This window comes from Saccopteryx leptura, chromosome 9, assembly GCF_036850995.1.
Source record: "Saccopteryx leptura isolate mSacLep1 chromosome 9, mSacLep1_pri_phased_curated, whole genome shotgun sequence".
Taxonomy (NCBI): domain Eukaryota; kingdom Metazoa; phylum Chordata; class Mammalia; order Chiroptera; family Emballonuridae; genus Saccopteryx; species Saccopteryx leptura.
Genome location: NC_089511.1, coordinates 43258186 through 43273968, shown reverse-complemented (window position 1 = coordinate 43273968; position 15783 = coordinate 43258186). Strand labels below are relative to the sequence as shown.

Genomic DNA, 15783 nt, shown 5'->3' with positions numbered 1-15783 from the left:
TTCTCTCTCTCTTTCTCTTCCCCTCCTGCAGCCATGGCTTGATTGGAGCGAGTTGGCCCAGGTGCTGAGGATGGCTCCATGGCCTCCGCCTTAGGTGCTAAGAAGAGCTTGGTTGCTGAGCAATGAAGCAACACCCCAGATGGGCGAAGCATCAGCTCCTAGTAAGCTTGCTGGGTGGGTCCTGGTCAGGGCACATGCGGGAGTCTGTCTCTCTGTCTCCCTTCCTCTCACTGAACTTAAAAAAAAAAATGTTAAATTTAATGAAGTGACATTATCAATAAGAGTACATAGGTTTCAGGTAAACATTTTGGTTTTTTTGACAGTGACAGAGAGTCAAAGAGAGGTGCAGATAGGGACAGACAGACAGGAAGGGAGAGAGATGAGAAGCATCAATTCTTCATTTGCCGCACCTTAGCTGTTCATTGATTGCTTTTCTCATATATGCCTTGATGGAGGTGGGGGAGTGATACCTACAGAAGAGTGAGTGACCCCTTGCTCAAGCCAGTGACTTTGGGGTCAAGCCAGTGACCATGGGGTCATGTCTATGATCTCACACTCAAGCCAAATGAACCCACTATCAAGCCAGTGACCTCAGGGTTTTGAACCTGGGTTCTCTGTGTCCCAGTTCGATGCTCTATCCACTGTACCACCAACAGGCATCAGGTAAACATTTCTATAGAGTGTGAACTGTTGGTTGTGTTGTGTGCCCATCAACATTTTTCATCCTATATAACATTTGAAAACTTCATTTAGGTCTGCTTCTTCTAAAGCACCCAAAGTCAGATCATTTTCTGTCACTGTATATTAGTCCCTCTTTACTTCCCTCCATCTCCAAACCCCTTCCCTGGTAACCACTTCTCTTTTGTCTATGTCCATTAGTCTCAGTTTTATATTCCACTTGTGTATGACATTATATAGATCTTAGCTTTTTCTGATTTACCTATTTCACTTAATATAATGTTCTGAAGGTCCATCCATGTTGTCATAAATGGCAATATATCATCATTTCTTATGGCTGAGTAGTATTCCATTGTATATATGTACCACATCTTCTTTATCCAATCCTCTATTGAAGGGCACTTTGGTTGTTTCCATGTCTTAGCCACCATAAATAATGCTGTGATGAATATTGGAATGCATGTGTTTGGCAAACCAATGTTTTTTGAGGTTTTGGGAGGATACCCAGTAAAGGGATTGCTGGGTCATATGGTAGTTCTATTCTTAGTTTTTGAGGGATTACCATACTTTCTTCCATATGTCTGTACCAGTTTACATTCCCACGAGCAGTGAATGTGGATTTCTTTTTCTCCACAGCCTCTCCAACACTTCTTATTACCTATCTTGTTGATAACAGCCAATCTAACAGGTGTGAAATGGTATCTAATTGTAGTTTTAATCTAAATTTCTCTAATACCTAGCGAAGATGAGCATCTTTTCATATATCTATTTGTTGTTTGTCCTCCTGGGAGAAGTGTCTGTTCAGGTCCTCTCCCTACTTTTTAATTGGGTTGTTTGCTTGTTTGTTGCTAAGCTTTGTCAGTTCTTTATATATTGTGGATATTATCCACTTATCAGAGCTGTTGTTTGTGAATATTATCACCCATTTGGTTGGCTGCCTTTTTGTTTTGCCATTATTTTTCTTTTCTGTGCAGAAGCTTTTCAGCTTAATATAGTTCCATTCATTTATTTTTGCCTTTACTTCCCTAGATTTTGGGGTTAAATTCATAAAAAGGTCTCTATGGCCAAGATCCATAAGTTTAGTACCTATATTTTCTCCTGTGTAATTTATTGTTTCAGATCTTATATTTAGGTCTTTGATATATTTTGAATTAATTTTTGCCCATGGATGTATAGTCAAGTTTCATTCTTTTCATGTGGCTTTCCAATTTTCCCAGCACCATTTATTGAAGAGGCTTTCTTTTTTCCGTTCTGTGTTTTTGGCTCCTTTGTCAAAGGTGATTTGTCCATATATATGTAATTTTATTTCTGGGCTTTCAGTTCTATTCCACTGGTCCATATGACTGTCTGCCAATATCATGCTGTTTATTTTTGTTTTGTTTTTTTAGTTTTAAAAATATATTTTATTGAACCCAATATCAATATCATGCTGTTTTGATTATCGTGGGTCTGTAGTATAATTTGAAGTCAGGTAGTGTGATACATCCAGATTCATTTTTTTAAACTCAGCATAGCTTTTGGTTATTCGGGTTTTTTTATGGTTCAATACAAGTCTGGTGATATTTTGTTCTATTTCTCTTAAAAATGACATTGGTGTTTTATTTTATTTTTTTTCATTGTAACTTAATTAGTATATTAAATTTTAAAAAGGCAACATCATTAAGAAAGAAGATTCCAAATATTAGGGGAGGAAAAGGCTTTTGATTTTCCTTTCTTAATGAAAGGGCTTTTTCAGAATCAGGGCAGCATCCTGTGCCATGCAAAGGGTAATTCTTCCTCCTCTGCTAATTTTCTTAGGAAGTTTCCCTTGTACACAAAGAAGGCCTTAAATTAGCCATTATCTTTGTGTGTGCCTGAAAAAATACACAAATGTACAGGAAAGCCACTGGCTCTTCATTCTTCTATTACCGTGATATTTTCAAATATTTGGTGAAATTCAGAGGCAACCGAGTAGCAACCTCATTGCAAAGTCTTTCAATTAGTTGATTTAAATCTCCATTCAAAAATGAATCCCGTTGTAAAACTTTATCCTTCTTTTTGGAGATTGAAGTTTCAACAGGAGGACTGAATGTCATTGTCGCCATGCTATAAGCCTAAAGAAGTCCTACAGCAGATCTTCGACTCAACTCGGTTTGAGTGCTTCGGAGCCTTCCAAAGGGGATCCAGCGATGAAGTGGGCTGCGAATCTCTGCACTACCAGTGGTAATGTCGCCAAAGTGCGTGCAGTTCCCAGAGAGCTGTGTTCTGAGCGTTACAGTACTCAAGCTTGTCCAGCTCAGGAAGGAAAACCCCACTGCCCTGAGATTCATTGTCAAGCAACAGATCTGTTTTGGGGAACGTGTGCATTAGTATTCTGTCAGTTGCTAACAGGCCGATGCTTGAACTGGGGAGAACATGAAGAGCGAGCGTGCAGAGGCGCTTGATGAAGGCCAGAGCTAGCTGCTGAGAAACTTGCTTCCTGCGCTTAGTTAGCATGACATCCAGACACTGGAGCACAATCTCGACTCCTTCATTGGTAGCACCTGCATGTAACTTGAACAGTGTTTTGTAAAGATGTGTATAGAATTTCATTGGATCAATATTTAGAACATCACCTTGCCCAGAAAAAAAATATGAAAAGCAGTCTGGACACAATGAAGACTTTCTTGATAGCTTAGGTCACCAGACTCAATGAGACAATGTAGAACCACTAATAAATCATCCAAAAATTCCACATTTATAAGGTGAGCAAACTTGGCAAGACCTTCTAGAACTGCTGGCAGGAGAGGTAATCTCTGGACCTTCTTCAATATTCTGAAGTAGGTTACAAACACAATATTCAGAGTCTCTGTGTGCAGTTTAAGTTTCTTCTCAGTACTCTCTGAAGCTTCCGCCTCCTGAAGCTCTTGCTCTAGTTTCTCTTCTGCTTTTTTCCACTTTCTCTGCATTCTTGACAGACTTTTTCTTTTTTCCTTGAAATTCATGAACTTTTTTGGTTTATTAATATCCTCTGTATCTTTTTTCACTTCTACTTCCTTGATTCTTAGGCACAAGAATGTTCTTAACATCTCTGGCTTAACGTCATAATTTCTGCCCTTCACAAAACCAGAAATCACTTTAATTACTCCAAGGGAAGCTTGGCCTAATTTATCTGGTTTAAAAAGCTTCTTTACTGCCTCACAGCACATTTCAGATACTGACTTTGACATATCATTCATGAGTGGGATGATCAATACGATGATGTTGTTGTGAAAGTTGAAGTGAGGTAGCGCCACCAACAGCTCGCACAGGCTCCTCACAGCCACTTCGGCCAGTCCTCTGTACGCCTTTAAGGAAACTACATTACTTTTCTTCAGCTTCCTTTGCTTCCAGTCTTTAACCATTTGCTTCAGATTCTCCAAATAAAATCTATATTGGCTAACCAGATCTTCTTCAAATTCTCTTAACTTTTGGGTTTCTTTGTGGATCTTGGCAGATTTTTCTGCTTCTGTTAGGGGCCAGATTTTATATGAAGGAGTAATATCCTTAAATAACTCCATCAGAGAGACTATGACCAGCTTTCGGACAGTAACAGCCACATCAGGATCCTGTTCCATCAACATGGAACATAATTCTTCCAACTTTTTAATATTACTTTCTGGATCTGATAATACAGCAGATGCCAAGGCTGCAATATGCATTTTCTTCTCCTGTAATTTTTTTCTTTCTCTCAGTTAAATGCTCTTCTAAGGTCAGGTCTCAAATAGGATCTTCAGTAATCTCTTCCTCAAGTTCCACCTCCTCTTGATCCTCTTCATCTTGGTTAGTGTCAATAACTGGCTTCTCCCATGTCTGCGGGATTATACCACTTTTATCTTTGATAGGAAGCAAGTGAATCAATTCCTTCTCCGGAGCAGTTTGCAGAGACCTTGGTATTTTTTCGTATTTATCTATAACGTGCTCATGCTTTCATTTCTTGGTGTGAACAGGCTCACTAGAAGAAAGATCTCTCATTAGAAAAGATGCTTTTTGTCCTAAATCCTTCATTAACTGTAAGTCATCTTCATCCATCATATCTAAAGGAAGGGCTTCCTCTTCTTCCTCCTCTTCCCTCTCAATCCTTTTACCTGGTCGTTTTTTCTTTGGGTCCTCCAGTGGGATGGGTTTCTTAGACACAGCATCTTTTACAGCTTGCCTTAGTTTCCTCTGTTCCTTTTGGTACTTCTTGAGATTGCTTTGTTGCTTAAATTGCTTATTTTTTAGCTTGTTTTCAAGTTTGACTTTACTAGGTTTTAGCAACTTCCTAAAGCTTGGGACCTGTTTTTTATTCTTCTTGCCTTCATCTTGAAATCTGAAGGGGGTTCCGGAGTGAGAAGTTCACCAGTGGTAGGGACAACCCAGGAATTCCAATTGACATTGGTATTTTAATGGGGATTGCATTAAATCTGTAGATTGCTTTGGATAATATGGCCATTTTAACTATGTTGATTCTTCCAATCCATGAACATGGTATATTTTTCCCTTTCATTGTGTCTTTTTCAATTTTTTTAAATAATGCCTTTATAGGTCCTTCATATCCTTTTTTAAGTTTATTTCTAGGTATCTTTTTGTTGTAGCAATCATAAAAGGAATTGTTCTTTTCAGTTCATTTACTGAAGTTTCATTGCTGGTATATTGAAAAGCAGTAGACTTTTGTACACTAATTTTGTATCCTGCAATTTTACAGTATTTTTAATTGTTTTCCAATGGAATCTTAAGGTTTTTTCTATATATATGATTATGTGATCTTCAAAAAGTGATACCTTTACTTTTTCTTTACTGGTATGGATGCCTTTTATTTCTTTCTCTTGCCTGATTGCTCTGGCTAACACTTCCAGGACTATGTTGAATAAGAGTGAAGAGAGTGGGTAACTTTGTCTTGTTACTGATTTTAGAGGGAAAGCCTTTAGTTTTTTACCATTTGGTATGATATTGGCTGATGGCTTTTCATATATGGCCTGTATTATGTTCAGATACTTTCCTTCTATACCAATTTTATTTAGTGTTTTAAATATAAAGAGATGTGGTATCTTATCAAATGCCTATCCTGAATCTATCAATAGAATATGATTTTTGTCCTTCGTTTTGTTGATGTGGTGTATTACATTGATTGATTTACATATGTTGACTCATTCTTATGCTCCTGGAATAAATCTCACTTGATTGAGATGTATTTTATTATTAAATGTATTGTTGTATTTGATTTGCTAGTATTTTGTTTAGGATTTTTCCATTTTTATTTATTCAAGATGTTGGTCTATAATTTTCTTTTTTTAGATTCTCCTTGTCAGGCTTGGTATCAAGGATATGTTGGCCTCATAAAATATGTTAGGGAGCCTGACCAGGCGGTGGCGTAGTGGACAGAGTGTCGGATTGGGATGCAGAAGACCCAGGTTCGAGACCTCGAGGTCACCAGCATGAGCGCGGGCTCATCTGGCTTGAGCAAAGCTTACCAGCTTGGACCCAAGGTCACTGGCTCGAGCAAGGGGGTTACTCCATCTGCTGAAGGCCCACGGTCAAGGCACATATGAGAAAGCAATCAATGAACTAATGTGTTACAATGAAAAACTGATGATTGATGCTTCTCATCTCTCTCCGTTCCTGTGTGTCTATCCTTATCTATCCCTCTCTCTGACTCTCTGTCTCTGTAAAAAAATAAATAAATAAATAAACTTAAAAAAAATGTGTTAGGGATTATTGCTTCTTCTATTTTTTGGAAGACTTTGAGAAGGATAGCTGCCAAATCTTCTTTGAATGTTTGGTGGAATTCACTAGTGTAATTATCTGGTTCTGGACTTTTATTTTGGGGAGGTTTTTGACAGTTGTTCCTATTTCTTCCCTGCTTATGGGTATATTTACATTTTCCACTTCTTTATGACTCAGGTTAGAAAAAAATATAGTTCTACAAACTTATCTATTTCTTCTAGATTGTTGAATTGGGTGGAACATAATGTTTCATAGTATTCTAGTATGATGCTTTGTATATCTAGTATGTCTGTGGTAATTTCTCCACTTTCATTTCAAATTATGTTTTTTTGAGTTCTTTCTATTTTTTTTCCTTCATGAGTCTATGCAGGGGTATGTCAATTTTACTGATCTTTTCAAAGTTCCAGCTGTTTGCTGTATTAATTTTTCTGTAGTTTGTTGTTATTGTCACTGTTATTCTCTATTTCATTTAATTTTGTTTTAATTTTTGCTACTTTCTTTTGCTGACTTTTGGTTTCTTTTTTTCTTATTTTCCTAGTTCTTTAAGATGTAATGTTAGGTTGTTTATTTGGGATCTCTCTTATTTCTAAATATAAGCCTGTAATGATATAAACTTCCCTCTTATTACTGCTCTTGCTGCATCCCAGAAGTTTTGGTATATTATATTGTCGATGTCATTTGTCTGTATATCTCTCTTGATCTCTGATTTCATTTCTTCTTTGATCCAGCCATTTTTTAGAAGTATGTTGTTTAATTTTTATATTTCTGTGGGGTTTTTACTTCCTTTTTGAAGTTGAATTCTTATTTCAAAGTCTTTATCAGAATTATGCTTGGTATAATATCAGTCTTCTTGAATTTGCTGAGGTTAGTTTTGTGACCCAACATATGGTCTATCCTTGAGAATGTTCCATGTGCACTGAAAAAAATGTATAATCTGATGTCCTGGGATGAAATGTTATGTAGCTGTCTATTATTTCTATTTGGTCAAGTAGATCTTTGAAGGATGATATTTCTTTTTTGATTTTCTGTAAGAATGATCTATTGAAATTGTCATTGGTGTGTTGAGTTCTCCAAATATGATTGTGTTTTTGTCTATTTATTTTCTTTTGTTGCGTTAGTAAATGTCTTGTATATTTTGGTACTCCTTGATTTATTGCATTATATTAAGAAGTATTATGTCTTCTTAATATAGTGTCCCCTTTATCATTATGAAATACCCATCTTTGTCTCTTGTTACCTTAAAATTAGTCTTATTGTCTTGAAGTCAGCATTGTCATATTTTAGTATGGATATACCTGCTCCTGCTCTTTTTTGGGGGGGTATTATTTGCTTGGAGAATCATTTACCAACCTTTCACTTTGAGTCTATTTTTATCCTTGCAGCATATGGTTGGGTTTTGCTTTTTGATCCAATGTGCTACTCTGTGCCTCTTTATTGTTAAGTTCAGTCAATTTACATTTAGGGTAATTATTGATGCATAAGGAATTCTTATGTTTTGTTTTGGGTAGCTTCTGTAGACACAGAGCTACCAGATTTTTGTTTTTTGTGTTTATATCAGTTATTTTTGTTTGGTGGTATTCCATACTTCATTCCTGTGTTTCCTCTTTTTTATCTATGTGATTCAGTACTGGTATTTTAGTGGGTGGTTACCATTAGGTTATTAAGGAAAACACTTTCATTTATATAAGAGCCCTTTGTCTTATGAGTGCTTTAGCAGTCCATCTTCCTTTGCTGGGGCACATCATTAACCTCTGCTCTTTTATGTCATTGTTGTCACAGATTATACCTGTTTTCTATTGTAGCCTTGTTAGAGGTTTTACTTGTAGTTTATTTAGATTTGTTCTTTGCATCCAGTATAATGACCCCCATAGTCTTTCCGGCAGTGGGGGTTTTCTGGTGATACATTTTCTCAGTTTCTGTGTGTCTGGAAAATTTTTTATTTCTTTTTCATATTTGAAGGACAACTTTGATGGATATAGTATTCTTGGCTGATAATTCTTCTTTTTCAGTACTTTGAAGGTTTGTGTCAGTTCTCTTCTAGTTTGTAGAGTTTCTGCTGAGAAGTCTAATGATAACCTGATGGGCCTTTCTTTAAATGTTAAGTTCTTCTTTCCCTATCTCCCTTGAAAATTCTTTTGTTGTCACTGATTTTTGACAGTTTTATTACAATGTGCCTTGGAGAAAGCCTGATTGGGTTGCAGTTACTTGGTGTTCTGTTTGCTTCTTGGATTCAAGGCCCTAATTCTTTCCATAGGTTTGGGAAGTTCTCATCAATTTTTTTTGAATAAGCTCTTCATTCACTTCTCCCTCTCTTCTTTTTCTGACATGTCCATTATTCTTAAATTGCTTTTTCTGACGGAATCCAATAATTCACATAGAGCTTCCTCATTTTTTAAAATACTTGAGTCTCTCTCTCTTCTTCTTTCAGTATCATCTCTATTTGCCTGTCTTTGAAGTCAGTGATTCTCTCCTTTATCTAGCCTATTCTACTAGCTAAGATTGCAAGCACATTTTTCAATTCATGTATTGAGTTTTTTATTTTCTTTTAAGCAAGAAGCAGAGAGTCACGGTGGTAGAGAGACAGACTCCCACATGCACCCCATCTGGAATCCACCCAGCAAGCTCCCTACAGAGTGATGCTCTGCTCATCTGGGGCCGCTGCTCTGTTGCTTGGCAACCGAGCTATTTCAGCACCTGAGTTGAGTCCATGGAGCCATCCTCAACACTGGAGGCCAACTTGCTCAAACCATTTGAGCCATGCCTGCAGGAGAGGATGAGAGAGAGAGAGAGAAAGAGAAAAGGGGAAAAGGGAGGAGTGGAGAAACATAATTACTTCTCCTTTGTGCCCTGACAGAGAATCGAATCCAGGACTTCCACACACTGGGCTGATGCTCGACCACTGAGCCACATGACCAGGGCATGCATTGAGTTCTTCATCTCTGTTTTTAAAGTTTCAATCTTCTTGGTAAATTTCTTGTTTTGTTTTCTCAGCTCCTTAAATTACCTATCAGTGTTTTTCGCATCTCTATGAGTATTTTTCAGAACTTCAATTTTGAGTTTTCTATCGTTTAACTCCCTGGTTTCCATGCAATTGAAATTGCTTTCTGGAGGTTTTTGTTCTTTCTGAACTCTGTCTTTTTATTGAGTAGACATGATATTAGTTTCTGCCTTATGGACATTTGAAAATGGTGTTATTAAGAAATCAAGCAAAACAACAGCAACAACAATAAATAAATAATGTAAAAATATAAATTAAAGAGCCTGACCTGTGGTGGTGCAGTGGATAAAGCGTCGACCTGGAAATGCTGCGGTCGCCGGTTCGAAACCCTGGGCTTGCCTGGTCAAGACACATATGGGAGTTGATGCTTCCAGCTCCTCCCCCCCTTCTCTCTCTCTGTCTCTCCTCTCTCTGTCTCTGTCTCTCCCTCTCCTCTCTAAAATGAATAATAAAAAAACACCTCTTACCTAAGAGTGAAAAAAATATATATATATAAATTAAAGAGAACCCCCCTAGAACAAAGAACAAAAGCCAACAATCAAAACAAACATAAGATAAACAAAAACATCAAAGAAAAAATAAGTGGTATTGAAGTTGCCATAAGTTTTTCATTTTCTTTTTTCCCAGTAGGTGATGCTTGATTACGTGCTTTAGCTTTGTAAAATTTCTAGGCTGACCTCTGTTGGGATGTTGCTGCAGCAGTGATGGGGTGAGGTGTGCTCTGAGGGCTTTATGGCTTTGGCAATGGTGATCTCAGGCATCCTGATGCACCTCCCTGTGGTTCAAAACACCAGGAGACCATACCTAGACCACCTCTGTTCTTCAGGGGAAAGAGTTACCCTGTAGAACTAGCTGTGGGGTTTTTCTCTGCCACTGTTCATACCCCCTAAGGGGAGGGAGGTGGGATATGGGAGGCTGGGATGGCCACACTTTATATTTCTGTGTCTCTGTCCTGAGTGTGGGCTGTCAACAGCTTATAGGATCTCACACTGCAGCTCCTTTGGTTCAGTATCACTCCAAATGCTCTCAAATATCTCTCAAATAGCTGTTCAATTTGTTGAAATTTATAGGGAGAAATCACTGGTATCTCTCACACTGCCATTAATCTGACATAATCTTCTGACACATTTTGATCTTTGTTTTGCTGTATAGAAATTGTTCATTTAGGTGTAAGACTATATCCTTTAGTTCCTGTGAACTGTCTTTTAGCTCTTTAATAATGACCCTATCCTCACCCATATAAAGTCAGAGCAACTGTGGCAATCCTTCCTAAAAATTTTTGAATTAATTTTTGTTTATATATATTTTTAAATGTCTTGGGGTGGAGGATCAAAAGCTTCTCCAATACCCAGGGCCTAGAGGGCCAGGGTTAGCAGATGTCCCAAGCCCACCCCTCACTACTCCTCTCTAAGGGTAAGAACAGAATTCTTGTTCTCACCCACAAACCCTTTGTCCTCTGACCCTACCCCTCCAGCCTGGGCCATTTGCTCCCAGACATGGAGTCCTCCACCTCTGCTTTTAATTGTCATCACACATCTTCCAACCCTACCTGACTTCTGGCTCAGTCTCCACCCCTAGACACCCCAATTCTTCAAGGAAAACTGATTAATGATTGTGATGGCATCCTCAACCATTTATACTGTGATTCCTAAGGATCAGTCAGTGGGCTACACACTTTACAAATAAAACATTTCAATTTCCATGCAACCTGTTAGGTATACATTGTCATTAACTTCATTTACAGATGAGGAACCTGAGATACAGCAAGATCGAGTTATGAACCCAGAGGTGCACCAAGAGTGCAGAGCACAGCTGAGGTTGGACCTGCTGGAGTTGAACCAGTTGCTCCAGAGATGAGCAGCAATACAGACCATGCTGCCCTGAGATCTCCAGCTTAATCCTGGGATCATTGAAATGATCCTGTGGTCGCTGGCCTGAGCCCAAGATCGCTGGCTTAAGCCCAAGGTCACTGATTTGAACAAGAAGTCACTGGCTCAGCTGGAGTCCCCTGGTCAAGGCATGAATGAGAAGCAATAAGTGAACAACTAAAGTGATGCAACTCTAAGTTGATGCTTATCCTCTCAACTTTCCTGACTATCTCCCTCTCCACATTCCTATCTCTCTCCCTCTCTCCCTCTCTCTCTCTCATTCAAAAAAAAAATTAAAACAAATTCTCAATATATTTACATAAGTAGCATTTTGATGAAATATAAATTTAATGCCGTTTATTCACTGTAAGATATATAAGACGGACAATCAGAGATTTCTTTCTATAACTGGCCAAGCCAACACGGCATACATTGGCTTTGCCCCAAGTTATTGTGGAATGGTTTTAACAAATGTTTTTCTATCATTGTAGGAAATATTTGCTGATTCCAGAGTTGTCACCTGAAGGAAAGTCAAGAGGAAGTTGACCATTCCTGGGCCACTGGAATGAGGAAGAGAAGATCGCTGGTACGTTTCTGGCTTAACTCTACCAGCTCTGGAAAATACAAAACTATCCGGAACCCAAAGCAGCAAGCCGAGGGCAGGGCTCTGAGGAGGCTCTGGGTCCTCACACCTGCTGCGCTCCCTCCGCAGCCCTGAGGCAGCTGGAAGGTTTCCATCACGTCCCATGACCTTGCCTTTTTTCATTTTCCTCGGGAAATTTTAGGACATCATTCCGGGAGGGAAGTAAATAAAGCCTCCAATTCTGATCACGTATTTATGGAACCTGGATCCAGCTGCATCTCTTTTAGGTTTCCATGAACAACACCCAGTGCCAATAGAAGGGTCTGACCTTTCTACAAGGCTTCTTAAACGTTGCCCCTAAAGCAGCACTTGGAAGGAAAGTAGGCTATGAGTTGGCTGCCCCTTCCCCACCTGGCGGTCCAATACACACCTTAAGAAGGCCAGATGGAGACAGATGGGAGTAGCCAACCCTCCCCACAAAGTTCTTCGCCAGGTCTCTCCCTTGCCCTGCACCCCTGGGGCCTGGACTGAGCCTCTGAGAACCTAGTGTTACCTGTGCCCAGTGTGGTTGCTGGGGAGCTCTAGTGGACAGGATTACTATCCCATGGCCCCAAGGAGTTGGGTCAGTCATTTCTTTCCTTGGGTGGACATCGCACAGCTCGGCCCTTGGTCCATCATGTCTGAGATAGCGGTGTCTGGGGCACCACAGGTCATTGAGAGAAGGGGCTCTTTTGGATGTAGGACCCATGCCCTGGAGCAGATGGAGAAATGGAGGATGGGGGTTAACCACTGGGTCTTGTGGAGGGGTCCTCAAACTCTGCCTGGCTCCCTACCTGCTCTTGACATTAGAAGTCAAAGCTCTAAGTTCTGATTTTCAGGCAGACTGCATTCACTTCCTAATCATTTGCAAACTGAAACTGCAGGCCACTGGCAGGAGGGATGGGGTTTACCAGGTCCTCAAACCCTGTGCATCCAGGGGAGAAGGGCTCCAGTCACAGGGTGTGTCATCCAACATGTATCCACCCCGCAGGCAGGTGTGTAACAAGACTGAGAATTCTACTGGGTTCAAAAGAAAGTATCATTCTGAACCATGAGCACACCAGGCTGTGGTTAGAAGAGCTAGCCCAGGATGTGCCCCATTGGACATGGCAGTAAGCCTGTGTTCTTTCTGAGTGTTCAGGGGTCCCCACTGTTAGGATTTAAATAATTTAACAACTGGTTCTCTGCCGTAATGACCATTTTAAGTATAAAAAAATGATATACCAGTGGGTAGTTTATTATTTCATGCATTTAATACTTAAATAAGAACAATAAAAGAGATATACAAAACTAGATTATGTTATAAAAAATTTTAAATATTGATAAAAAATATTAAATAATACATGACAAAAAAACAATAAAACTGTTATTTAAGATATTTCCGTATTGCTTCTTGATTGGTGTCCTTGCTTGCATTTTTTTTCACCTATAGAGGGAATGAACATTATTATAGGCGCTTAGAATACGTTGTTGTGTAGATGAATGTTAAAAAAGAGTAAGGAATGTACATTTGTGATTTCCACATTGGGTGACTGCCCAGGCGCCCACCTTGGAGAGAACTCTGACTATAAGTGCCATTTTAACAACCAATTGACCAAACTCATCAAAAAATTAGGTATCGGCCCTGGCCGGTTGGCTCAGTGGTAGAGCGTCGGCCTGGTGTGCAAGGGGTCCCGGGTTCGATTCCTGGCCAGGGCACACAGGAGAAGCACCCATCTGCTTCTCCACCCCTCCCCCTCTCCTTCCTCTCTGTCTCTCTCTTCCCCTCCCGCAGCAAGGTTCCATTGGAGCAAAGATGGCCCGGGCGCTGGGGATGGCTCCTTGGCCTCTGCCCCAGGCACTAGAGTGGCTCTGGTCGCAACAGAGCGACGCCCCGGAGGGGCAGAGCATCGCCCCCTGGTGGGCAGAGCGTCGCCCCCTGGTGGACGTGCCGGGTGGATCCCGGTCAGGCGCATGCGGGAGTCTGTCTGACTGTCTCTCCCCGTTTCCAGCTTAGGAAAAATACAAAAAAAAAAAAAAAAAAAAAACCTACAAAAAAAAAAAATTAGGTATCAGTTCTGCCAACTCAGTGGGAACCCGCTGAATCTCACCACTGGGGGTCTCCCTTCCCATATCAGGCAGTGCTCCCAAGACTCACCTTCCTAGGAGGCCGTACTGTTGGTTTTTGGTAGTCCAGTCTCGAACTGCCTGACCCGGCAGGCAGACGGAACTGCTTACATGGGGTTTCCCTGACTTCTGACCAGACTGGCCTTTCTTATCTTTTGTTATGGCTGGGAAACAGGAATAGCTCTGGCTGCCCTGAGTTCTGCAAGGAAGGAAGGAAGGAGGGTGTGGAGGTCGTGAGGCCTTGGAGAGGCCCCTCCAGGGAGCCTTGACCTCCAGCTGCTCTTTCTCCCACATCCCCAGAAGCTCACGGCTGCCCCCAGAAATCTACGGGAATGCGGTCCTCACCTGACCAGACGCTGAAGGCCAGCCAAACGGCAGAAAACAACAACTGCCCTCTGACAGCCCAGTACCTCAGAGACCAGGGTGACTTGCCTCAGAGGGGTCTTGCCCTTCCCCAGCTTCCAAATTCCAAAACCTTTCAGCAGGTTTTCACTTCTCCTCCCACTGCCACGTCCCCCATGCAGAGTTTTTGCTTTTCCAGAGGGCCCTGGTCACTGTCTACTTAGGAAGATGATTTGGGGAGTGGGGCGTGTCCCAGGCACAGGGCAAGTTCTCTTCTTCTGAATGAGGGGGCTGTGCTTGGCCACATGGAGGACAAGGGACCTGCAGGGAAATATATCCTGTGTTTACCAAGCCCTGCACCCTCACTTCTAATGGTGGCTTGGAAGGCCTGAGGATACTCAAGTGTGGACACACAGGAGGAGCTTGGTACATTTCCCCTGGCCCGCAGACCAACCCCCAGAAACGGCATCCCCTGGGTGACACAGCCCAGATACCCAGATGTCGCTTCCTTGAGCCCTGGATGGCCCACCAGCATTACCTGTCACTGCTGCCCACCAGGTCCTTTTCCCTGCGCCCAGTGTCTGCCCCAACATGAACCTTCGGGAGTTCCGGGTCCTTGTGGACAGGGACTCCGGGCCCCGGGGATTGTTCGCATGATGGTCCGAGAGACGGGAGTTGGTGGGAGGAAGTGGCTGGCCTGGACGGATGTAGTGGCAGTTGAGAATTCTCCCTGGTTGTCTGGAGGCCAGAGAAGGGCCAGAAGGGGGGTATGGGGCAAAGGAGGTGTGGAGGGCAGAGCATCGAGGCAGACGGATAGGGTGGAAGGAAGGAGGGGGAGGAGGACCAACAAGGTGGGGGAAGCAGTGGACCCCAGTGGACCTGTGGGGGCTGCCGTTCTTGTGGGCTTCCAGTTGAGGAGCTGGGCCATGGGTGAGAGATGGGAACTTGATTAGGGGAAGCTGGGGAGCAGGACGAGGGCCAGGCCGACGGCCCAGGGTGGGGGCCTGCCAAATGTTGGGAGCGGAATCAGGTGAGGAGGAAGGGTAAAGGGAAGGGGTAGAAGGTGGGGTGGGAGGAGTACATAAACGGAATAGCTCTTTCTTCATCGTTGTCTGTGTGTATAGAGTGAGAACTGAACCCAACTGTGGGGTTCTGAAATCTGCCTCTTTCCTTATGACCTCAGAAGCAGAGAGTTCTAGAGAGAGACTGGAACCCTGCCAAAAGCCCATCTGTGTGCACTGTAGAGATGAGTAAAGCTGATCTTTCTGTTTTCCATACAGATGACTTTCAGTATTGTTTTGTTATAAAGTACCATACCCCAGATTCTGAAAGGCACCATACCTCTCTCTATCAGGTTTACGTAGAGACACCCAGTCCAGATGGATTTTGAAGAGTTTTATTGAAGGAGGAGATTTGTTAAATATGCTGCCGCATATGGCTGACACGGGGCAATTGCAGACCCAAAT

General features: G+C 41.5%; 1 pseudogene; it reads right to left on the bottom strand.

Annotated features, from left to right (window-relative positions):
- Positions 1-2582: 2582 nt before the first annotated feature.
- LOC136381482 (nucleolar complex protein 3 homolog pseudogene) lies at positions 2583-15423 on the bottom strand (annotated as a pseudogene).
- Positions 15424-15783: the final 360 nt, after the last annotated feature.